At 38.5% G+C, this 25,005-nt stretch overlaps 1 long non-coding RNA gene across 1 annotated transcript in view; it reads left to right on the top strand.

Annotated features, from left to right (window-relative positions):
* The first annotated feature begins 6,948 nt into the window (after positions 1–6,948).
* The window catches only part of LOC128320586 (uncharacterized), a 104,367-nt gene continuing 86,310 nt past the window's right edge, over positions 6,949–25,005 (top strand). Inside the window, exons 1-2 of the long non-coding RNA XR_008304141.1 lie at positions 6,949–7,153; positions 9,700–9,761. This is a non-coding gene — a long non-coding RNA (uncharacterized LOC128320586). The remainder of the gene's footprint in view (positions 7,154–9,699; positions 9,762–25,005) is intronic.

Here is a 25,005-nt window from a genome sequence, read left to right as displayed (position 1 = left end):
AACTGCTAATTGGCAATAATCTGTTTGTCAATAGTTAACAAGACTGCAGAATTAAATAAGGGGAGGTTCAGGTACAAAGCACATTATCAGTGCTTATATAGTCACTTGGAAGTCTCAGAGATACTGAAGGTCATACAGAAGTATACTTTTAGACCTAAACCTATAAACCATATGAGCCTTAAAGGAATACACCAACTTTTTTCAACCTACCTGTAGCATATGTGTGATTAACAAGGGGAATTATTTTCCCACATTTCCCTGTACTGAGAAAAGAATGGAAACCTGTTTACGCAAAATTTCCTTATAATTAGGGGCAGTTGTTCAAGATCTTTTTTTTTTTTTGGAACTCACCCTCATTTTCTCCTTATTTAATCCCCACCTGCTGCTCATGCAGTGTCACATGGCAGCGTGATACATTTACACTGGAGAAAAGGAGAAAAGTGCTATCTGTCTTCTTCCTCATACATGTGTCATATAGTGGTCTTTTAAGCTTCTTACTTGTCACACTGTAGGAGGGAAGATCCTCTAACAACAGTTCTGTGCATATAGAAAATTACTATGTTCTGCTTACATCATTAATCACTGGGCTTGTGCAGAAAATGGTGTCGCATAAACAGAAACAAGCCCTCATTATGCAGTAATAGTAGCAATGTTATTCTTGAGAAAACATGTTTTAAAGGTGTAGAAGAGGAATTTGGAGCTGTTCGTGGCTGGGTAAAAGACAACAACATGGAACGCCCGTTCTTCGAAGTGAGCTTAATAAAGATAGGTAATTGCTTGCTCAAACATAAACATTTCATTTTGTGTTTTGAGTGTTGTGTAATCCTATGCTGTCCTCCTATTGGTAGCTTTTAGATGAGTGTCATAGCAGCAACATCACACTTTAAAAAAAATTATGACACTGCCAGAATTTTGTCGTAAGCCATCTTTGGCCATTGGTCTTTGGTCTCTGTCCTAAGACCACCAATGTCAACTCATAACCAAGAAATTCTTTTATGATGTGTGGTATTTTTGTCTGTAGCAAAGAAGTTGGTCCAAAAATTGTACAGTGCAAACTTGGGTTTAGTACGAGAAATGAGAGAAAAATTTTAAACACTGGAGCAGTACAATAAAATATAATTGCTTATGCTGGTATACATGCGCAATCAGGACTAGACCCTCTGAGAAAATAAACCCATTTCTGAAAGAATGAGTTACACAGAGCTTAATTTACAAAGAACTATAACTGAAGAAAATGCATTTCCTTCAGTTATACAAACTGTCCCAACATCTGATTTAAACTTCCGTTACAAGGTAATTTTGAGTTCTATCCTCAATACAGAGAAATGTGTCTGTGGTAATCACACACATACATGCAGTAGATTAAAATAAGGTTGAAAAAACTCCAGAGTATTCCTTTAAAGTGTACGTAAATAAGGAAGTGGACAGTGGGAATATATTATTACCTGTAATTGACGTTATAAGAAATTTATTAAAGTGTCGTTAGGGTGTGTTCTTTATCAGTATCTGCACATTTGTTAGGGAACATGAACATCATAAAAAGTATTTGTGAATTCCGAGCATTGTACTGTTGTGTGCTGAAGTTCAGAGGGATCAATGATCACTGCAATCTTTTACTTCCCTCTTCCTGTTTCAAGGAAGGTCATATGTAAAAGCTGAAAAGTATACACTAAACCTTCAGAAATGACTGGATCTGTTAGCATATATATGTAAGTTAAGAGAGAATGATTTTATAATGATACGTTTAATAATATTGTACGTGTCAACATATCGAGCACTCTTTTTTTACGTTTATTATCTCTTTGAATTATCTCTGAAGTATCCTCAAAGACTCATATTCCTCAGTCTAATAACTACATGCATATCGTTCCTATTAGAGTTACTATAGTTATTGAGAAAATTATTGGTAGTTACTAATGTTGGGTTCAAGACCACCTTACCCGGGACTGAGTCAAGACCAAGATCACAGCCAATGGAGTCAGAGTCAATGGAGACGAGATCAACACCACACATGGCTGAGTCCAGATGCTCAGACGTGTTAATTTGCTGGTTGTAGTATCTTTCTAACCTAACATGAAATATCTCCTGAATGAACTAAAATAACCTATCTACTTTAGTATTATCATTTTGTACAAATAATACACACGACATAAATAGGACAAAGGCCCATACAACTTTCTGTGACCAAATATAGCTCTGCATTAGACATAATTCTGCTACATTATTTTGAACATAAGAAGATAAAGTATTTTGAAATATAGTCACTTGAAATGTATAAGCGCTATATAACTCCACATGCAGAATAAGTAGACCTTTACATTTTGTACTGCAGTGGGTACTTGGAACTGATTTCCAGGAACAAGTTCATGGGAAATGATGTCATGTGACCTGAGTTTATGACAAGCCTGAGACCACTGATGTGTGTGTCAAGACTGGTCTCAAGACCAAGACTGATCTGAATGTTACTGAATGAATATGCTTTAAGATGAATAATTGAAGCCAGGACTTTAGGGGTTAACACTTAAACCTCTTCCAGTTAACTCCATAGGTATGTTTATGTTGTTGAATAGATGATAAATATCTAAAATGACTGTAAACACAGACTGTTACATTTACATTTATGGCATTCTTCAGACGCCCTTATCCAGAGCGACGTACAATAGTTCAAATCTTCAAAGTGAAATATACACTCACCGGGACCTTTAATAGGAACACCTGTACCTGTGCTCATTATCCAATCAGCCAATCATGTGACAGCAGCACAATGCATACGATCATGCAGACACAGGTCAAGAGCTTCAGTTAATGTTCACATCAGTGACTTTGACTGTGGTATGCTTGTTGCAATATGGGAGGGTATTTCAGATATTGAGTATTTCAGAAACAGCTGATCTCTTGGGATTTTCACACACAACAGTCTCAAAAAACAAACAAACAAAAACATCCAGTGAGCAGCAGTTCTGTGGGTGGAAACTTTGTTGATGATAGGAGAATGGCTAGACTGATTTGAGGTGACAGGAACCTGAGCTAACCACACTATACAACCATGGTGAGCAGAAAAGCATCTCAGAATGCAGTTTGATGTGTTGTGCATTCTGACATGCTTTTCTGCTCACCACGGTTGTAAAGACTTCTTGACTGTTATTTTATCATAAATGTCCTTTCAGTGGATATTGAGGATATCATCAGTAGCTTTTTGATTATTGACCACCTGGTTGTTTCATTAAAAGCAGATATCTAGACTGTTACAGGAGCCTGTAAATAACACACTATTGTTTTACTGGCACACAGTGGCCTTTGAAAGTTGTTCCAAAATAAAATAAATAAAATAAAATCATTCCGTACAGCAGATAGCATTGCCTCCTCACAGCTCCAGGGGCTACAGTAAAGTGCCCCTAGGTGTGAATGAGTATGAATGTGTGTGTGCACGGTGACCTGTGATGGCCTTGCATCTCTTTTGGGGTGTATTCCCGCCTTGAGCTCAGCATTCCCGGAATAGGCTCTGGATCCCCTACGACCCTAATCAGGATAAAGCAGTTACTGAAGATGAATGAATGAATGACTGATAGATTGAATGAATGAATGAAAATGAATACATAATTTCAAAAAAAAATAAATAAATATGTTTGTATGTAAGTATGTATGTATGTATGTATGCATGTACAATACAGTATTTGATGTATTGTGAAAATGTCAAGTACTGTGATATTTTTTACTCAGCCATCACCCACTTACAGTCATGATTCTGACAGTATTGTGTTCTTACTGCAGTTTCTATTTTCAGTTTACTTTCCACTGTGACATTCAGTTTGGTTTTAGTCAGATTCCATTACATTAGTAAACCAATACTTACTGAAGGACTAATTAACTCTGAATATAGAAATGATTTCTCATCTTTTTTATAGTAATTTTATACTAGTTAATATGAATTGTTTTAAAGGATGGTTTATTATATCATTTAATATTTAAAACATTTTAAATTTTAGCTTGTTTTTGATTCCACTTTAGATGTAATTAACTAACCCTGACCACAGCTTCAAGTCCCTGAAGCCAGCAAGGTATCTTATATCATGTGCTAACAAAAAAGCTGCTCTGTTTTTTTTTTTTTTTCTTCAGTTTTTAGATTTGTGGAAAAATCTACCTGTATAATACAGTGTACATTTCAAAACTTATTTAAAACATATTTAGCTATTTTCAATTAAAAATTAAAGTCTTTTAGCTAGCAGCCAATGTGTTCACTAGTAGCTATTCCTTTGGTCTGTTCTTTATGTATGCTGTCCTAAACAGCCTTTTCTTTTAAATTAGCATTTAACATATCATTTGAAACCATTAAAAATGATGTGTAATCATTGTTTAATATATTTTATTAACCAAGAAACTAGCTATACCTTTACCCTCATTACAATACATGCAGGATCTATAAATACACATGATTATGCAATCTGAAAATACCTCCACGTCCTCCTCACACACAGATAGCCAGCTAGCTAACATTTCCTCACAAGTGGGATTGGCAAATAGGATTTCAGTATTTTGTCTCAAGTTACAGTCTAACTTAATTGTTAAATTCTCAACATTTAGCAATATTTAACAGTAGCCAACCCTCAACTTATCCTGTACCAGTTGCAAGTTTGTTTTATACAACTTAGTTAAATTAGCTAGCCATCTAGAAAACTGTTAGCTTGTATTTTTCACCGGTAGACGCAATTGGTGTATTAGCATCAGAGTTTGATTTGCATTGTTGTATTTTCAGCCATTCATTTAACATTCAAAATACATAACCCCAGATAACACCAAAGATTTTGTTCTAGCATGCAGATTCTGTTCATCACTGGCTTAGCACACATGTTCTGCAGCTAAAATGTTTATTTATAAATTTACTATAGTAAAACCCATGTCTGTTGGATTTAGTTGTTGTTAAGCAATTTTTTTATTTGTATTTATATGCTAAGTTAGCCACTCTAGTGTCTTCAAGTCAGTTTTGAGCTGACAGAAATCGCTATGCATTGTGTACATTTGCGTGGAAATATTGCACATCGGTTGTATACTAGTTTTATGGTACGCTAAAGGAATAACTAAATAAACTAACATTGAATATAATTGTACACTGAAAACTTGGATGACACTACAAGATATCTGATACCAAACTAATGTACTATATAAATAGTGGGGAAAGAAATTAGACATGGGTACAAAATCTTCCTCTAATAATTTGCATATCAGATATGAGTGTATAAGAATGTAATAAAGCATGAAGGGGCATGCTGTTATAGGAAACTAATCAACACCGGTCAACGACGGTCGACAATCAATGAATGAATGACATCTTACTTTTTATCAATTTATAGTTACATTTAATGTTTTGGGACTTCTGTGAAACAAGTTCGTTCCTGTTATCACTTGCATTATAGCAACTACGAAAAGCTGTTCCCTCGTTTTTCTCTCTTTTTGAAGTTAACAAGACAAAAAGAACACAGCTTATCATGTTACTGAGAAACAAGAAAGCCCTCTGTTATTAAAAAATAATATACAAAGGGGGGGGGGGGGGGCAGTTGTGTGATGCATCACAACACGCAAGCAGAGTGCCATCACCCCTAAAGTGCATTATTTTTGTATAACAGCTTGGTCCGGAGTATATTCCTCCACTTTTTTTTATGCTTTTTTATGGTTTATAGTTAGATTCAATGTTGTGAATAGTCCAAGAGACAATTAGTTCCTGTTATCACACATGTTATAGCAGTGAGAAACAGTCATTCCCTCAAAAGCCTCTATCTCTCTCTTTTTCAAAACGCGGCTTGCCATTTTACAGAGAAACCGGAACGTGTAAACTCTTCTGTCCTGAAGACTTTCCCATTCTGGGAAACTTTGACTGTTACAAAGTGATTACAACTTCCATAAATGTTAAATAAATGTCTCCTAAAAAAAGTCACCACATCAAGGATTATATGTTTTACTCATTAAACAACAACACATATGGAGTGTCCATGGTACAAGTCCCTGTTAATGAGCAGTTACTATAGAAACAATAATGCATTAGGCAAACGCCTTAATATTAACCTATCGTTCATCTTAGAGCCGGAACTACTGTCCGAGCCGTGCTGTTAGATGAAAATAATGCACACCTTCTGACCAATCAGATTCAAGCATTCAATCATGCTGTGGTATAAAGAAAATAACTCAACACCTTCTAACCAATCAGATTCATGAATTCAACCATGCTGTGGTATAAAGAAAATAACTCAACACCTTCTAACCAATCAGATTCATGAATTCAACCATGCTGTGGTATAAAGAAAATAACTCAACACCATCTGACCAATCAGATTCATGCATTCAACCATGCTGTGGTATAAGGAAAATAACTCAACACCTTCTAAACAATCAGATTCATGAATTCAACCATGCTGTGGTATAAAGAAAATAACTCAACACCAACTGACCAATCAGATTCAAGCATTCAACCATGCTGCGGTATAAAGAAAATAACTCAACACCAACTGACCAATCAGATTCAAGCATTCAACCATGCTGTGGTATAAAGAAAATAACTCAACACCAACTGACCAATCAGATTCAAGCATTCAACCATGCTGCGGTATAAAGAAAATAACTCAACACCTTCTAAACAATCAGATTCAAGCATTCAACCATGCTGTGGTATAAAGAAAATAACTCAACACCAACTGACCAATCAGATTTGAGAATTCAGCAGTGGTATGTAATGGTAATCAGCCCATACAGAAAAATCATATCTTTGAATGCAGACATACTTTAAGTTGTCTCAGTGACCGTTACTTGTTAGAAGACACACTCATGTTCAAACACTGAGGTTTGGGACACACCCTTGAAGTGCAGGTTAAGGCCCCGGGTCAGTGCAGATGAATCCGCTCCAGCTTTTCCTCCTCGCAGCTGCTCGCTGTGAAATTCAATTAATGACTCCGCTTCCCACTCCTCTCTCCAGGGCACATCTTCCGGCCCGCTCGCCCTCTGCTAGAAATAGGAAAATGCTATAATAACACAACACAAGAAAAAAAAAAAAATGAGGCAACTTTGATCACGCATGCTCCCTTGGCGTCCACCTCTTTTTTTCACCCCACAACATTTCTCCTAAGTTGGAAAGTCAAGGAAAGCTCGAGCGAAGTGTTGTTCACAGGTAAGACTTTTATTTCCGACCATCGACTAACTGTTCTGATCACTTCTTCTTCTTCTTCTTCTTCTGCTTTTTCTTCTCACTAAAAAAGTGGTCGAGATCTATGAACTTGAATAATATCACCAGGTGATCACGTGGTTCAATGCAAGAGATGTAGATGTTGTTATTTAGTTATATTATTGATTATTGCGTTAAATGTGTTTGCGCGTTCACACAGAGACGCGCGCATTGCACTATAATCCTCTCTCTCTCTCTCTCACACACACACACACACACGCACACACACACTGTGAACCTGTCGGCTTTTGGGAGCTGGAAGTTAAAGCCGTGCACGCTGTTAAAACACACAGGTTCTCATGATGAGCTTACACACTATGATCTGCATGCAGTGCTGAACCTGGTGCATTGTTATTCATGGACAGAAAGTAAGCTTTCTCTAAACTAACTTCTGAAATAGCTTCTGCGCGCTCTGTAGCACGTGCCTTGGAAAACTTGTAGTGCAATGCATTGCAGCTCGTTCTCCACTTCAGTAGAATGTTATAGAGTTTGTTAGCTTATGGTAGTATTTGCATTTCTTTCTTTTAACAGTAATAGAGAAGAAGAAAAACAAGCGCGCTTTGTTAGGCTACAGGCAGGATGTTTTGTAGCCGTGTTATCATTCCTGAACTTGAATGTGAGAGTTTCAGACTTTACCTGCTCGTTTCACAGAACAGCAGGTGATGCAGCGCGAAGTGAAAGTGAGTGGGAAAAGAAGTTTTGCATGCAATAAAAAAAAAAAAAGAAAGAAAGAAATGTGTAACTCTGTCTTATGCAATGCCAGCTCAGTTACTGCAAAAGGCTTATCAATGTGCATAGAATATAATCACTATAAAACTGATTGCGTTATATAGAGGAGCCGGACGCTGCAGTTTCAGTCTTAGCGCGAGCCCGAGTTTAGACTTTGCGCGTTGAATAAACAGCATTGCAAGTGTTCAGATCTCAGCGCGCGATGACAGCTGAGGGCTCGTGACACTTGGCGACAGTTGTTTAGGGTGATCCGTGTTTATTCTCGCGATATTGGCGCTCTTCAGCAACAAGCCACGCTCGAGCTCAGTGGCTATTATGCGTCCAGGTCGCACTTTTTTATTACTTTACATTCTGTTCCGGTCGAGTTTGTCCTGCTTGCGCGTGCAGGCGGATACGGAGCGTCTCAAATCGCGCAGAAGTACACACACACACACACACACAGTGTCCAAATAGCCTAGTACTCCAGCTTAGGTTTCTAAAATTAGCGTGCTGGGCAGTTTTCACACAGACTTTAGTACAGTAGTAGGATGAAATCTCATTTCTCATTATCAAAAAATAACCTGCTTATAATGTTCATCTTTAGCACTTCATAAATAAAGAGCAGTAGTGCCTCTGAGGCTTTCACACTGACTTATATGATATAGATTGACTTATATGACACACACACACATATATGCAATATGCATATATATATATATATATATATATATATATATATATATATATATATATATATATATATACATACACATACACATACACACACATATATAATGTATGCATATATACATACATTATATATATAATGTATGTGTGTATATATATATATATATATATATATATATATATATGTATATATATATACATACATACATTATATATGTGTGTGTGCGTGTATATATATATATATATATATATATATATATATATATAAAATGTGTATGTATATGTGTATATCTATCTATCTATAGATATAGATAGATAGATAGACTGTCCATGATAAAGCAAATATTAATATAATGTTGATTAGATACATGCATGAAAGATGGCTTCCATATGCCACTTGTCATTCATCGTTATCTATCTATCTATCTATCTATCTATCTATCTATCTATCTATCTATCTATTTATTGGCTATAATGAATTTATTTATTTACTGCTCATTTATTGTTATTTATTTGTTTGGTGACTATAATGCATTTATTTATTTACTGCTCATTCATTGTTCTTTTTTTAAATATACATTATATTTACTTATTTACTGCTTGTCTTTATTTATTTATTACTGTGCATTTATTTACGTACTCCTCATGTGCTCCGACCAAGAGAAGAGAATCTGCATTTAAACAAACAACTGATTTTTTTTTAGTTGTTATTTGTTGACAATTACCACAAATAAAGGATGTTTTCTGCACTGTTCGTTCTCATAACCTTATATAACCCTTTAAATATATAACTAATATTTATACCACAAGTGGTTGGTAAATATGAGCAATCTGTATGTTTTATTGTGTGCAAAATTTGCCACAAGTTGAAGATGACAAAGAGTTAGAAAAGATCACGGGCTCTTTAAACCCTGGGGTGTGCTTATTCTCGCCGGATCTTTCTTCTTTGCTAATTATTGTGTTGTTTTCAGAGCAAATATGTCATATCCATGGCGACCAGGCAGGTTTATTGTCTTTCTCATGCAATGGCTCACATAAGTAATTAATTACTCTCTCTCTCTCCCTCTCTCTCCCTCTCTCTCTCTCTGTGCCTTCAGTTAAACCAATCATTCGGGGAAAGCCATCTCATATTTAAAATGCCTGTGGTATCAAGGTGAAGGTAAAGACAAATCATGTTTTCACTCATGGATAAATCATCATTTTTAAATTGGTTTCTCTTAAATGTCTTTTTCACATTATTAGCAATATAATATAGTCTAATTTTATTTATTTAATTTTTATAAATGTCTGCATTTTGCAAAGTGAAACAGAGAAACAGCAGTGTGTGTTTGTGCTTGCGCACTGTTCTCATGCATCTGGGCTGCTTTTCTTTCCCAGTGTCATAAAGCATGAATTCTAGCCAGGCATTAGGATTAAAACAAGTGTTTGGACAGAATTCAGGTCTATTAGTGAAATTCAGCCACTGAGCAATCACAGCATTGCCTTTCGCTGGGTGATTATCGACAGGCAGTATGTAACAGTTGATTAGTGTGTGACTTGTGGCGGTTGTGCAGCAGTGGTGGCAGTGTGTGGCTGTGGAATGTAGCGGCATGTGGCTCGTGTCTGAAGGTGTGCTTCCATCTGGACAGCCAGCCATCTCACACTGGCCCGAGCACTTGTACAGGTGCTCAGCTGTCTCCGTGTTGATGAAGCACTGTCATGCCCATCTGTCACTTATTTTTTTCTTGTGACACTTCCTCCCCTCTTCTCCTCTCCCTCCCTTTGTACCTGAATCAGGAGGATGCAGGGCCTCGCTGTCAATTATGAAATTGCATATAAATGACAGCTCGGGTATCTGGAAGCAAACCGTGAATATATTTTATATAACGCAGACATTCTATATATTTTATAGCACACACATTCTATATAAACACACAAATGTTGTCCATGACTGATGGAAATACCTCAGAAATGTTTTCCACACATGAGTTTCTAGCAGTTTATGATGAAATAGGCAGTTGCTGAAATGGGTAATTTTTTTCTTTTTTTACATATTAGATTTCTTCTTTTATGTTTTAAGCTGAGTTATATCTGTCATTTAGACACTGTTAGATAGTTTGGGAATCTAACACAAGAACCCGATAATGTTATACAGTAGATAATAGTGTAAGAATGTCTGACATCTCAGGTATCGTGTCCGGTTTTATGAAATCTGTATTGAGTCACAGATTAAATAATACTTTTGTAGCTTGTCAATATAGATTATATACATCTTTTTCCACTCTGGCAGTCGTCTTTCACGGCTTAAGAGATTTTTTTTTTTGTCCTTTTTCTCTGACCTCCGGCCCTGGCGCTGCAAATATACACTCATAATTCCGCACTATACCTGACACAAGTCGAGATGTAGTGTAATTGCTTTTTCATACCTCCACTTTGTAAATTGCACAATGTAATGATTTGGTATCTGTATTCACACCACTGCAGGTCGTGTAAAATCTACTGCTCTTGACGGTGGAGCACGCCGGGCCTCATGTTTGTTTAATCATTGTTATTATTTTTATTTTAGTGCAGGGGAAATGTCCTCTTTGCATGCTTGATCAACCAGTGGAGAAATCCAATATAATTGAGGTTCAAGGTGAATTGTGTCCCGAGCGCTTCCCCTTGACCGAGAGGCAGCGATGGGGAATCTTGAGCAAAATAAACAAATCACAGCGACAACAGTAATATAGGGTTGATTCTGAAGGCATGAAATAAGTATCGATTTAAGCCTTCACTTCATAGATAAAAATGGCCATTTTGGTAATTTGTCCAAGGCTCTTTCAATACGACGGGGGTGGGGAGGGGGGCGGCTGGGATGGAAGGAGGGTGCGACAGACAGAGAGAGTGAGACACGAGGGGAGGGAGGAGAGGAGACCAGGCTAACAAGACAGAGAAAGGGACATGCTGCCCCTTTCCGAGCTCATTATCATTCTTAATAAGTCTTAAGGAAAGAAGGAGCACTGAGTGTAAATGCAAGGTAATCCTAACACTGGCCAAGGTTAGCGGGGACACGAGCACATGCGCCGTTCTCCTGTGCAGGGAATTTGCAGAAACTCTGGCGCCTGTAATGAAGCGAAGCTTTCTGTAAACCTGTAGTGACAGAAAATTAAACAGGCTGTAAAATATTGAACGCATACTCCAATTGCAACCTGCAGTCTCAACCGGAAAATATCAGTGAGATGATTTCACAACCCCCATCCTTATAATAGATTAATTTCTTATTTGAACGGATGATTTTTTTCTTCTGTTGCAATATAAAGCATGCACTAGGGAACAGAATAGTGTGCCTGTTTGCGTTAGCGGAGCAGGAGTGAACAGTAAACAGGTACTGGGGTGCACAGTTGTTTAGACTGCCAGGTATTTATTACAATTGCGAGAAGATTAAGTGATTGCATGAGCAAAGCTGTGTTTAGCTTACGAGTGAGTTTAGTGAATTATCACGCTGAGGTGGTTGACTAGTTGAGAGGGATTTAGTGCATGTGGACACATATACAGTGACAAATCATTTACAGTGGTGCATTTGTATTACTGATGTTTGTGTCTATGTGTTGTGTTCTTTTTTTTTCTCCTCTTGAGAAAAGTTTATTTTCCTCTCACACACTACATTACTCTCACGCCGTGTCAGGTTACACTTTATGCTCTGTGTTATATTCCTATTTTTCTTGGTCTGTGCATTTTAGAAGCTTGGCTGATTTAGTGTTTTAAGGCGGCCAGCGTTTGAGAAGTGTATAGTGATGTACTGCACACTCTGCTGCATTTCTAATCAGTCCACATCTGAATAATACACAATTATGCACCGCGGCAAACAAATGCGCAACCAAGGCAGATCTCAGAAAAGGAGCTGCCCTTTGTCTGGTTCATAGTCGTGCGGTGTCTGCATCTGTGTGTCACTGTAAAGATGATTTACATCCAAACAGATGTTCGGAGCCTTCAGCGTAGGCCATTTGTTCTATTTTCTGCCCTTTCAGAGGTTGTAAGTGAAGCACAGAACCCCCCCGTGTTTGTGGCACTGTTATTTTTCCGGCTCTCTGATGGAAAGTGTTGAGGAAGCTTTGGAGACGAGCCTCTGGGACTTGTGCAGGTTGGTGAGATTACATCATGGCAGGCACCTGTAGGAGCATCTTTTTCCCCCCGTTGTATTTCCTGGCTCGGCTCTGGATGGCAACGTGCAGCCGTGCCCCCCCAGGGGACGAGCCGGGTGGCACAGAGCCATCGCCATGGTGATCAGAGCCTAGAACCTGCACAAAGCAGTCCATTGTGACTGGCGTGCGTTGAGGTGAGAGGAACAAAATGTCACAGCAACGGGCTCTTCTTTTTTTCTTTTCGTTGTTTTTGTCTCGAAGGCCCTGTGGGGTTTGTTTAGCCTTTGATTCATCTGTGCCGCGGTCTGCTAAACGAGCTGTTTGTGATATTGCTTAATTGCCTCTTTTAAGTCCTCCGTTTTGGGTTGGCGAGCATGCTCTTGTGTGGGATAAGCAGTGCTCAAAGCCAGGTGGAAGTGTGACGTTTATTTGCATCAGAAGTCAGTTGTCGACGTGGAGTGGGATAGAAAATATTGCAAAAGCAAAATTTGCTTTTTTTTAAAGCCAATTTTAAGAGCAACGTTTTACTGGGTTTTGCACACCCGTTGAAGTATACAGATAGACATATACACTCACTGTCCACATTAATAGGAACACCTGTACACCTGCACATTCACGCAATTATCTAATTAGGCAATCAGGTGGCAGCAGTGCAATACATAAAATCATGCAGATACAGGTCAAGAGCTTCAGGTAATGTTCACCTCAACCATCAAAATGGGCTGGTCTGAGTATTTCAGAAACGGCTGATATCCTGGAATTTTCACGCATAACACTCTCTAGAGATTACTGAAAATTTGAAACAGACCAGGTGACGTTTTCCCAATCTTTAACTCTCCTCAATAGCCTCAGATTCGTGTTCTTGGCTGACTGGAATGCAACCTGATCATGGTTGTAAAGAGTGGCCTTCTTGTCTGGCCATTTTTCTCTGACCTTTCTCATCAATAAGGCATTTCCGTTGGCAGAACTGCCACTCACAGGATGTTTTTTGTTATTTGTGCCATTCTGTATAAACTCTAGAGACTGTTGTGCGTGAAAATCCCAGGAGATTAGTAGTTTCGGAAATACTCGAACCAGCCCATCTGGTTTTCCCCATATTGACGTTTTATGTGAATATTAACTGAAGCTCTTGACCTGTATCTGCATGATTTTCTTTTACACTAACTGACGCATGAACTTGCAGGTGTTCCTAATAAAGTGGTTGGTGAATGTATGTAAATAAAGGTGGTGATAGTTACAACATACTTTGCCGTAACTATGTACATGTCTATAAATAGGAAATAAAATATTCCAGAATTGTATTTATACGTAGAGATACAGGAGGGATATCTCTATAGAATTATACAAAAAGCCAGTGACATTACAAATGTCAAATGAAATGAAAATACAAATTCATAATTCTACAGTTAAATAACATAAAGTTAAACATAAAGAAGCTGAAACCAAAAGTGGCATACAATATTTTAGCACTTTTCTCTGAGTGTGAGTGTGTGTTTTGTACGTCTTTTATTTTACCCCAGATACGGGTGCACTTCTTCTCCACTAGGGGCAGTAAGTAGACTACATTCAGCTGATGAGAACCCCCTCACTGTGGGTTCCCTTCACTTCCTCCCTGTGAGAGGAAGCTCTGATTTTGGAGCGATTTTGCCTCTGATTTTGACTTTGCTCTCACTAAACCCCACTCACTGTGAGAATGTTTAAACATTTCCCTGAGCAGCTGTCAGCCAGTTGAAACGTTGCTGTAAGGTAAAGTATTCCCTCCCGCCTGTCCGTTGTGTATCACAGGTTGTGTGGTGTTGCGCTGAGGCGTGGAGGAGTGTTTATTTTATGGTAATTGATGCCGGTGTGGTAGGTGACATACGGTGGGGTGTGACAGGCAGGGCGTGAGGGCCGTGGCCACGGGGCAGGTCAGGGAAAGGGGCTGCTCTTCCTCTCAACCTGTAGGAGCAGGCAGGCCGCTGTGGCTGACAGGCTCAGTGTTGAGTTTGGCCTCCGGTGCAGCGCAGGGGCTGCCGCTCGGCCTCACAGTGCAGCCGAGCCATCACACTCTCTACACACACTGCCAGCAGCGTGGCAATTACTACTACTGCTGCTGCTGCTAAACACACACACACACACACACACACACACTGCCCCATTCCTCTTCTCTCATCACAGTCTCATCCTTTCTTTCTTTCTTTCTTTCTCATTTTTATTCTGCCCTCTTACATATTTTCCTATAGCATGCCTTCTTTCTTTCTTTCTTTCTTTCCTTGGTCCAACTTGGGGTTTTTTATATCTCCTTCTGCCTTTTTTTATCTTCTGTCTAAAATTTCTCTTCTCTTCTTTCTTTCCATAGTCCAACTCTATCTTCTTGTGCCTTTTTCATCTTCTTTCTTTCTTTCTTTTTCTTTCTTTCTTTCTTTCTTTCATCCCACTTTTTCTCTCTCTGCCTTTTTCTATTTTTCTTCCGTCTCAGAAATCTCTTCTCTTCTCTTCTCTTCTCTTCTCTTCTCTTCTCTTGTTTCCTTTTCACACACACTGCATTTGTTTATTAATTCATTAGGATTTGAAAGCACTCCTTAACATTTAATTTTAAACCATTAAAATAATCTGTGTTAACAATAAATTGTTTATTGTGTTTTAATGCCCAAGAAACTACTAAAAATCGCCCAAGAACAATTTTACACCTTCACCCTCGTTAAAAATGCCAGAGTATATGAATATGCATTAATTACATGAATATGCAAATTAGGAACACCTCCATGTCCTGCCACTGCAGCTAGCAAAATGTATGAAACTCTCATGAAAACCCCACGTTTGTCACAGACAGACTTATTTGCATTATTTTATTTTCAGTGACATATTTAACAGTGGCCAAATGTTATTAATCATATTTTTGAGTTCAGGGCTACTTTAAAGCTGCTTGCAGAAGGTGATGATTCTGTATTTAAGGCACTGAATACTACACTTGTTCTTTTAAGTTTCTTTGGCTAGTTAATAACCCTAGCTTTCTATTTTCTGAAGAGGAAACCATCTGTTATAGGGTTAAATCTTTAGGCGTTCTTCTGGAATGACAAACTGAAGAACTTGTTAGGGCGCTGGATGAAACCTTTCTTTTTTTAAGAGTGTAGCAGAGTTAGATGTGTAGACACTCTGTTGTGTTCCCTCTGGGCACCGCGTGTGTTTAGTCCCCCCCCTTGAAGAAGACCACTGCTGCTGCATAGCCTTTCTCAATCAGCCTTCTGCGCTAATTCCACTTCAGAATTCCACTTGGCACGCTGAGTAAATAAAATTTTCAGCATTTATTAGAATCCTGCTTTGCCAGAAGGGATTCCTCTCTTCTCCTATAATAATTAGCAAATTGATTAGGAGAACTTCAGCACACCTCCTCAGCTCTTATCTCCTCGTTCTAGGACAATATTGCCGTGCCTTGGGACAGCGTAAATATTTTAAGGGGAAACCCTGGGCGAATCTCATTAATGGCTGTGGGACGCTGCAGCCATCCCCTTACTGTAGTACCAGCCAATTTTCTAAACTGTGATTAAAGAAGTTTTGGATTATTTAAAACATGTAAGGTCCTGTGGGTTTGCCTTGTCACTAAGGACCTCTCTGTGCTTTTGGCTTGGTTTTCCTTCTTTTTTTTTTTTTTTTTTTTTTTTAAATCTGTACTCCACGTTCTTTTGTCAGTTCCCTTCAGATCGATTAATAACTCACTGGAGCAAAAGGGCTTTGAAAGCACTGGTCATTCTGGGATGCATCATGCAAAACATGACAAAGATCTCTCTTTTATGTAGAAATGCTAATTAAATTTTTAGCCCCACCCCAGCACTGCAGCGGCACAGACTTGGTAGCAATTTGGCAGCTAATCAAATTGCATTTTAAATGGAGCCGTTTAAAGATGACTGCAGACTGCTCTCAGGAAGACACACTGGTGCAAATTAAGTCAGAATACGGCACTGTTTTTGTAGAGAGGAACAATAAAACACAATCCGCATCTCGACTGTCTTGTGGGCTTAAGTAAACCGTCAACTTACAGTATTTGATTTGCTGTTTTAATTAGTTAAAAGGAACACAGGTATACAATCAGGCATGTGTTTGCTGTGAGAGGCAAGAAAACTGTTTTTCTTTTAATTACACCACCTCTGTTGTGCATGTCTTTGCAATTTAACTAACTGAAAAAATATGCACAAACAGGAGGCTGTTAGATTGGCAAAAGGAGGTGGTTATGATGGAAATGATTCATCACTCCTAATTTGAGATTAAAGCCTGCTTGAAATGGCAAAGTCTTCCTAAAAATCTTGTTAACAAGTACATTTGGTTACCAAAAAAGCAAAAAAAAAAAAAGCTGTCCTCACACATTTGATATACATCATTAAGTTCCTTGTAGCCAATCAAATTGCCCATTCACCCGGCATACCAGAACATATTAGTGACGTCTCGTTAGCAGAAAACAGATAACTGAGGGAAAAAATGAGGGAGCAGCCCGGAGCTGTTTGTCATGTAGAATGTCGAGAAAGAGAAATTCTCCTGAAATGAAATGAGATGTCTGTTTTCTGGCCTGTTTTCTCTCTCTGGCATGATACAGCTGCAGGCTCTTTTTCTGTCTTTTCTTAGTAAATGTTTGTTATTCCAATTTCTCTAAAACACTAATAAAATTAATAAAAAATAACCCATGAGATGTACTGTTTTTGCTGCTGTACCAACTTGTATGAACTTCTCTCTAACATTCTTTTGATGGTATTCTGAGACCTTGAACTATGTGTACTAGCATTAGGATATCATTTTGTTAAAGCATATAAAGCACTTCAGTAAGTCGCTCTGGATAAGGGCTGTAAGAGCCGTTCCAGTAGAAGAAAGGAATATTTTGTTGATATTAGTTATTACTGAGTAGTAATGATTTTTGGTTGTGTTATATATGTGTTTCCCATGTAAAACTTTGTAGATGTATCAGGTGATTGCCTCAAGCGGTTGCTTCCCTCTGATTGGGTAACACTTTAATAAGGACCATAAGTTTCACTTTTGCGTTGTTACGTGGCAAAACTATTGAGCCAAGGGAGCACACTAGTCTTTGACTGTGTCTTTATTTTGTTTTGTAAAGTTTTCAATACCTTTAGTAAGTAGTAAAAAAGGAAGAACTTAGTTTCAAGAGTATCACTGAGTCACGCGTCAACTATATGCTTGGATTCAATAGCTTAAGTGGGCATTTTGATCCATTAGAGGAGCCACACTTACGAGAGCATCTGCTAAATGCTGTAAATGCTGTAAAAGTCTAAAGTCACATTTATATAAGGAATAAAACACTCACTGTTGTGAGGGTAATCAACAACGGGATGGTGTGATGTGGCCCGACGCAAAACACAGCTACTGTCATCCTGCAGTAGATTTTTTTTCAATAACAGCATGTCCTGATTTGTCATCATGGACAATTTTTCATTTATTAATGAGCATCATGCACATCAGGCTTTAATCTGATGTTGACTTTAATAAGACAAAAAACCCACAGCTTGTCATGTACCAAGAAACCAGAAAGTGCAGAAAAGTCATCTGTCCTGAAGATTTTCCCGTGGTGGAAAACTTTTACAAAGCACCGATGCTGGAGACTCCTTCCATAAATGTTAAATATTAAATATTAATGATGTGTTCTTTGTTCAACAACACCACGTTTTTTTTAAAAAAATCTGTTCGGTATTATTCTTAGATTATGTGGAGCATGGGATTTGATTTACAGCCAGAAATGTGGTTAGAGCTGCTATTCTAGAAAATTAATCAACACCTTCTGACCAATAGCTGTGGTATAATTTAGGATCAGGAATATTCGAATATGAATAGTTTGAGATACAAGATGCACAGAGCATCATGCATGATATAAAAAGGGCATTTACTAATAAAGCTGGTGTAATCAGTACTAAACAGATTCTTAACTATATTAGTAAATGTCATTTTTTATACACCCCTAACATTAAAACTACAGACCTAATATTGTGTAGGTCCTCTTTGTGCCACCGAAACACCTCTGACCCATCGATGCATGGACTCCACAAGACCTCTGAAGGTGTGCCGTGGTATCTGGCACCAAGACGTTAGCAGCAGATCCTTTAGGTTCTGTAAGTTGTGAGGTGGGGCCTCCATGGATCGGACTTGTTTGTCCAGCACATACCACAGATTCCGCACAATCGGATTGAGATCTGGGAAATTATAGGCCAAGTGAACACCTTGAACTCTTTGTCATGTTCCTCAAACCATTCCTGAACAATTTTTTTTGCAGTGTGGCAGGGCGTGTTATCCTGCTGAAAGAGGCCACTGCCATTAGGGAATATCATTGCCGTGAAGGGAGGTGTACTTGGTCTGCAACAATGTTTAGGTAGGTGGTACGGGTCAAAGTAACATCCACATGAATGCCAGGACCCAAGGTTTCCCAGCAGAACACTGCCCAGAGCATCACGTTGCCCCTCCGCCAGCTTGCCTTCTTCCCGTAATACATCTTGGTGCCATCTCTTCCCCAGGTAAGCGACGCACAAGCCCGTCCACCTGATGTAAAAGAAACGTGATTCATCAGACCAGGCCACTTTCTTCCATTGCTCCATGGTCCAGTTCCCATTGTAGACGCTTTTGGTGAACTTTGAAGGCGCTTTTTGTGGGGAATTTTGGGGCCAAGTCAACACTTCGAACTCTTTGTCATGCTCCTCAAACCATTCCTGAACTATTTTCGCAGTGTGACAGGGCACAACACACTTGCCCATTTTTCCTGCTTCTAACACATCAACTTTGAGAACTGACTGTTCACCTGCTGCCTGATATACCCTACACCTTGACAGGTTCCACTGTAATGAGATAATCAGTATTATTCATGTCACCTGTCAGTGGTTTTAATGTTATGGCTGATCGTGTATCTTTAATCTATTCATATCATTGATATCGTGAGAAGACAGTTATCTTGGATGACGCAATCTTATCCAGCCGGTTGATCCTGCTTTGCAGTAATAGCTCTTACATGATCAGCTTTAAATTAATTTAAGAATCTTGATAAGTGCTAAATGAATAGATTTCAAACCCACATTAACATGAAGTATATTGGATTCTAACAGTAGGTGGTTGTGTTAGCAATTCTGATCAGCCATTATTCTCAATAGTCCATGTCCATAAACGGTGCAACCACAATGTCTTATTTGATAAGTAGTTAATTAATCCTCTTCATGTTCTTCTGGATATGAGGAGATGTAAAACTGAGGCGTGGTGTGATGACAGTGCACTCTGTGTAGCATGTCACCTGGAACACGACAACCACAAGTATGCTTCATCATGTGATCATTATGGGAAAGTGAAAAAAGAAAAAAAAAGAATGTACAAATACATTTTTGCTGTTTATTCTGCAGCCGCACCCCAACAGAGTGCAGGATTTAACTTGGGTGGAGAAGAATATGGGTGGGGAACCTTTTCTTTTTGTCAACATAACCTGTCCTTTTAGTCACAGAAAGTACCAGTGTGACAAAAAAAAAGTATACATATTAATCAGACGTGAAGGGAATTGAGAAGGTATGGTGTCTAGGAGTATGAGATTATTTAATTTGACGATGGCCTCATTTACTTTTAGAAATAAGTAGCTAGTTTTATTGGGATTAAGAAACTCTTAACTCAGGAACAGCCTCTGCTGTCAGTCTCTTTGAAATCCACATTCCAAACACTCATGGCTCATGGCCTGCTCTTTAGCTGCTCTATTTTGGGTCTTGTGATAGTGTTATACAGTGAAGTATGTATGGAGACAGACAGGAAAGACGTGTTTGGCTTCGGGCTGAATATGTAAAGTTTCGTTTTGTTGTCGGCTATGCCTCCTGCCTGAATGTGATTGGCTGCTGAAATTATAGGCTATGTAACTATTTTTTTTTTGTTCTTTATTTGTAATCCTCAAAGAGCTGCAGTTTAGGTGCTGTATTGGCGAAAGGCTAGTCAGCACGAGGTCGTGTCACGTGACATTGATTCGCAAATATTGTCCCCGGGCTGATAGTGCAATGTTAATGAATGGATCAATGAAGTGGATCATGCCAGGCTGATAAATCTGTGGCACACCCCGTTTCACCCATGCTGGTCACGAACACTCATTTTCAGAGACATGCATCTGACAAAATTACAGTTGTTATCTGGTTAGTGTTATACATTTGTCTAATGCCTTTAAAAAACAGACATATTACTGTATTGTGTGTCTTTTAAAGCAGATTTTAGAGGTGTTATCTTCTCAAATAAACACCCCTTAGTTGGTGAATGTTTAATTAATAAGAGAATTAAAGCTGTGCAAGGGGAGTTGGAAATAGGGTCTTTAAAGGGTACTTATTTTTCCATCTTGGCTATCCTCCAAAAAAAAAAAAAAAAAAAAAAACTAGTCAATTAGTGTCTTAAGCTGCAGAAACAAAAAAAACATTATTGGTTCTAGCAAAAAAATAATGGGTTTGAAAGGTTTTCATGAGAGTCAGGCGTAGGCTCAAAGTGAGTCCTGGGCCGCCATACTGTTTACATCCAGTATATATTCAGTATACACACACACACACACACACACACACACGCACACACGCACACGCACATACAGTTGAGGTCAAAAGTTTACATCCCCCTTTCAGAATCTGCAAAATGTTTATTATTTTACCAATATAAGAGGGATCATACTGTGTTGTTACCTGAATGATCCACAGCTGTGTTTTTTTATTTAGTGATAGTTGTTCATGAGTCTCTTGTTTGTCCTGAACAGTTAAACTGCCTGCTGTTCTTCAGAAAAATCCTTCAGGTCCCACAAATTCTTTGGTTTTCCAGCAATTTTTGTGTATTTGAACCCTTTCCAACAATGACTGTATGATTTTGAGATCCATCTTTTCACACTGAGGACAACTGAGGGACTCATATGCAACTATTACAGAAGGTTCAAACGCTCACAGATGCTCCAGAAGGAAAAACCAAGCATTAAGAGCCGGGGGGTGAAAACTTTCTGAATTTGAAGATCAGGGTAAATTTAACTTATTTTGTCTTCTGGGAAACATGTAACTATCTTCTTTAGCCTCTGAAGGGCAGTACTAAATGAAAAAATACGATATTTAGGCAAAATAAGAAAAATGTACACATCTCCATTCTGTTCAAAAGTTTCCACCCCCCGGCTCTTAATGCATGGTTTTTCCTTCTGGAGCATCTGTGAGTGTTTGAACCTTCTGTAATAGTTGCATATGAGTCCCTCAGTTGTCCTCAGTGTGAAAAGATGGATCTCAAAATCATACAGTCATTGTTGGAAAGGGTTCAAATACACAAAAAATGCTGGAAAACCAAAGAATTTGTGGGACCTGAAGGATTTTTCTGAAGAACAGCAGGCAGTTTAACTGTTCAGGACAAACAAGGAACTCATGAACAACTATCACTAAACAAAAAAACACAGCTGTGGATCATTCAGGTAACAACACAGTATTAAGAATCAAGTGGATGTAAACTTTTGAACGGGGTCATTTTTATAAATTCAGCTATTATTTTCTCTTGTGGACTATATGTAAACATCTTTTATGTGAAATATCTTATTCAGGTCAGCACTAAATAAACAATAACATGTATTTTGTATGAAACTCTTATTTTGGTAAAATAATTAACATTTTGCAGATTCTGAAAGGGGGATGTAAACTTTTGACCTCAACTGTGTGTATATATATATATATATATATATATATACATATATATATATATATATATGTTTGACCACTTCGTGTTTGCTTTAGTGTTCATTATCTCACTGGTTCGTTGCCAGTTCCAGGTGAGTTTTGGGATCCTGTTATATTATGGGATGTGATTTCTAAATAATTGTTTGCTTTGCGTGGTTGCTCTGCATACAACAGCCACACCCTGCGATATACCTTCAGGATATTTGATATAGACACAAAGAAATTGCCCCAATGTCAAGTAGCAGGTGACTGGCACCTGCTAAGTGAAATAGGGGGGAAAAAAACTGAAACACTTCTTGTATTACTGCAGTTAGTGCCATCAAAGATGTGACAGCAATCTAATCTGTGCTATTTATTTTGAAGTATCGTAATGGACACTTTGACTCGCTGTTCTCCTCGGCTAAAGAGTCCACTTCGTGGGAGAACTATGATTGCAAATAAAATATGTTCATCATTCAGGTCAACCTCTTTTTTTTTTATTAATGAAAAGGCTGCTGGAGAGGGGTTAGGCATCTTTACCTGTGAGACAGCCATCCAGAGTGATTTCTACTTCTTGTGGTGACGGTGTTTTAGAAGAAAAAAAAAACACGTGACCATTTGCACATCTTGAGGCCTTTAACAAATTCAGGCGAGCGATTGGCTACAGAGGATCATCAAACAAATTAATTGTTTCCCCTCCGTGGTAAGAAGGTGCTACTCTCCCAAATTGAGTGCCTGCACTTGGTTATTGCACTTTAATAGCTTGCTCGCCAAACTAACCATATATTACGCCGTGTGCAGGCTCAGATCGGAGAAGATGAATAGGCTATTAATTAGAGTTGCGCTGAGAGGGCACAGGGGATAGACTACTCATAGCCCTGCAATCAGCGTCAACGGGGCCCTTCTCTCTGTACACCAGCCAGGCCACTGTCAGGTCAAAAGGCTCCACTTCTAACTCACATACCCCAAAGGACAAGTGAAAACATCTCAGCTCGCCAGTGTATGTCATGGATGAACCATCTCAGGCTTTGCTATGAAGATTCAGCCATCTGATTGTCGTAAATATCAGCTGTATTGTCACACTGAGGCGAAACTAGTCAACAACTGACTCACGTACTGCTGACTTTAAATGAGAAAGTTATGGATAAAACATTTGACATCCGAGGATGATTTGCAGCAAAAAGGCTACTTTGGCTTCATTGCCGAGCTGCGCTTTCCGAATTAGCTTTTTATCACAATTAATTAAAGGAGTTGTTCCATCTTGTGCTCATCCGCGTGGGATAAATAAGTCAGAGCCAAGGATATATGTCCCTTTATTAGCGGCCATGATCTCGCCAGCATCTGTAGCTACAGAGCTGTCTGTGTTTGCCTCGACTTTACCGACGAGTTGTGCGCCATCAATCACACCAAGCGCTAGTTTTATGGCTCGTTTTGTTAAAAACCTCTTTTTTTTAATGCAAGGTATCAGAGTTATGGCCTGTCTATGCAAATAAGGCAATTTTGACAGTTCGTTATTCATGCCATCGCCTTTTTAAACACTTAAAGGGAATAAATTCGTCGCTGACAGGCTGCTCTGAAATTGGCACTAAATATTATTAAATATTTTAACAAGTTCCTTGTAAATATGCCTTAAATGTTTGAATGATGGGCAGCAAGAAAAATGGCCTTGCATCAACTTATTAGAGGCAATAAAGTGGCCATGATTTATGGCAGAACAACTTAGGACACCATTTTCCTTTTTTCTTTTTTTTCTTTTTGCCTATCTTATCCCGTTTGTCCTGATGCGCACAGTAAACAGCTAAGCGTTGTTTAAAACCCGGTGATTTTTATAAGTCATGATACATCAGGGAGAAGCATGAAGGGTCCATGCAGCCCATCAGTTAGACAATCACTCTGATGGTGTACTGTACATCACGGGCGTACTTTTAACATCTTTTAAAGTGCTTCTTATCTTTTTATTGTTAAATGCTTTAAATTTTGTGGTGCCGCGAGCCATGAGCAATGACTTCGAAGGCGTGTTTTTGTGTTTATAGCAAGGCGTGAGTGTCCTGTTATGAGTATCAGTATGAAATCACTTTAATTGAACAGAGCACTATTTGAGATTAGTGTGAGGTGGTTGAGATATATGCCCTGTGCAACAAAAATTTAAGTCTTGCCATGGAATTTTCATAGCTTCCTCATCAATATGTCCAAATCCTACTACCTGCATTTTGTGTGCGTAGGGTTTCTATGGAGCTGATTGTTTACTGTACATAACAAAGTTTTTTGGCTATCTGTCAGAAAAGGCATTTAGATGACTCAGAGCAGATCTGTTTTTTCAAACTTCAAAAAAAAAAAAAAAAAAACGTCAATGAAAAGCCGTTTTATACTGTACTATTCACTGTTCAGAACTTTGCCATGTAGGAATGGTTATCATTGTTTGGCTTTTTTATCTTTAATAAAGAGTTTTTGTAGTGGCCAAGGCTGCCCTCAGGCCTGCTGCTGGATGCAGGTGTGGGAAAGGCCTGCAGTTCATCAGCCTGTAGTTCTTGTTTCAGACACGACTCGTCCGTGCTCTCCAGATGTTTAATAAGAGCCTCCGCTGCTCTGGACTCTTTATTTGATGATCACATATACCAAGTCATTCATTTGTGTCAATAAAAAGCCAAGCAAACGGTAT

This window comes from Pangasianodon hypophthalmus, chromosome 16 (genome assembly GCF_027358585.1).
Source record: "Pangasianodon hypophthalmus isolate fPanHyp1 chromosome 16, fPanHyp1.pri, whole genome shotgun sequence".
Classification (NCBI taxonomy): Eukaryota; Metazoa; Chordata; class Actinopteri; order Siluriformes; family Pangasiidae; genus Pangasianodon; species Pangasianodon hypophthalmus.
Note: the sequence above shows the minus strand (reverse complement) of the source record. Positions and strands in the feature narration are given on the sequence as shown.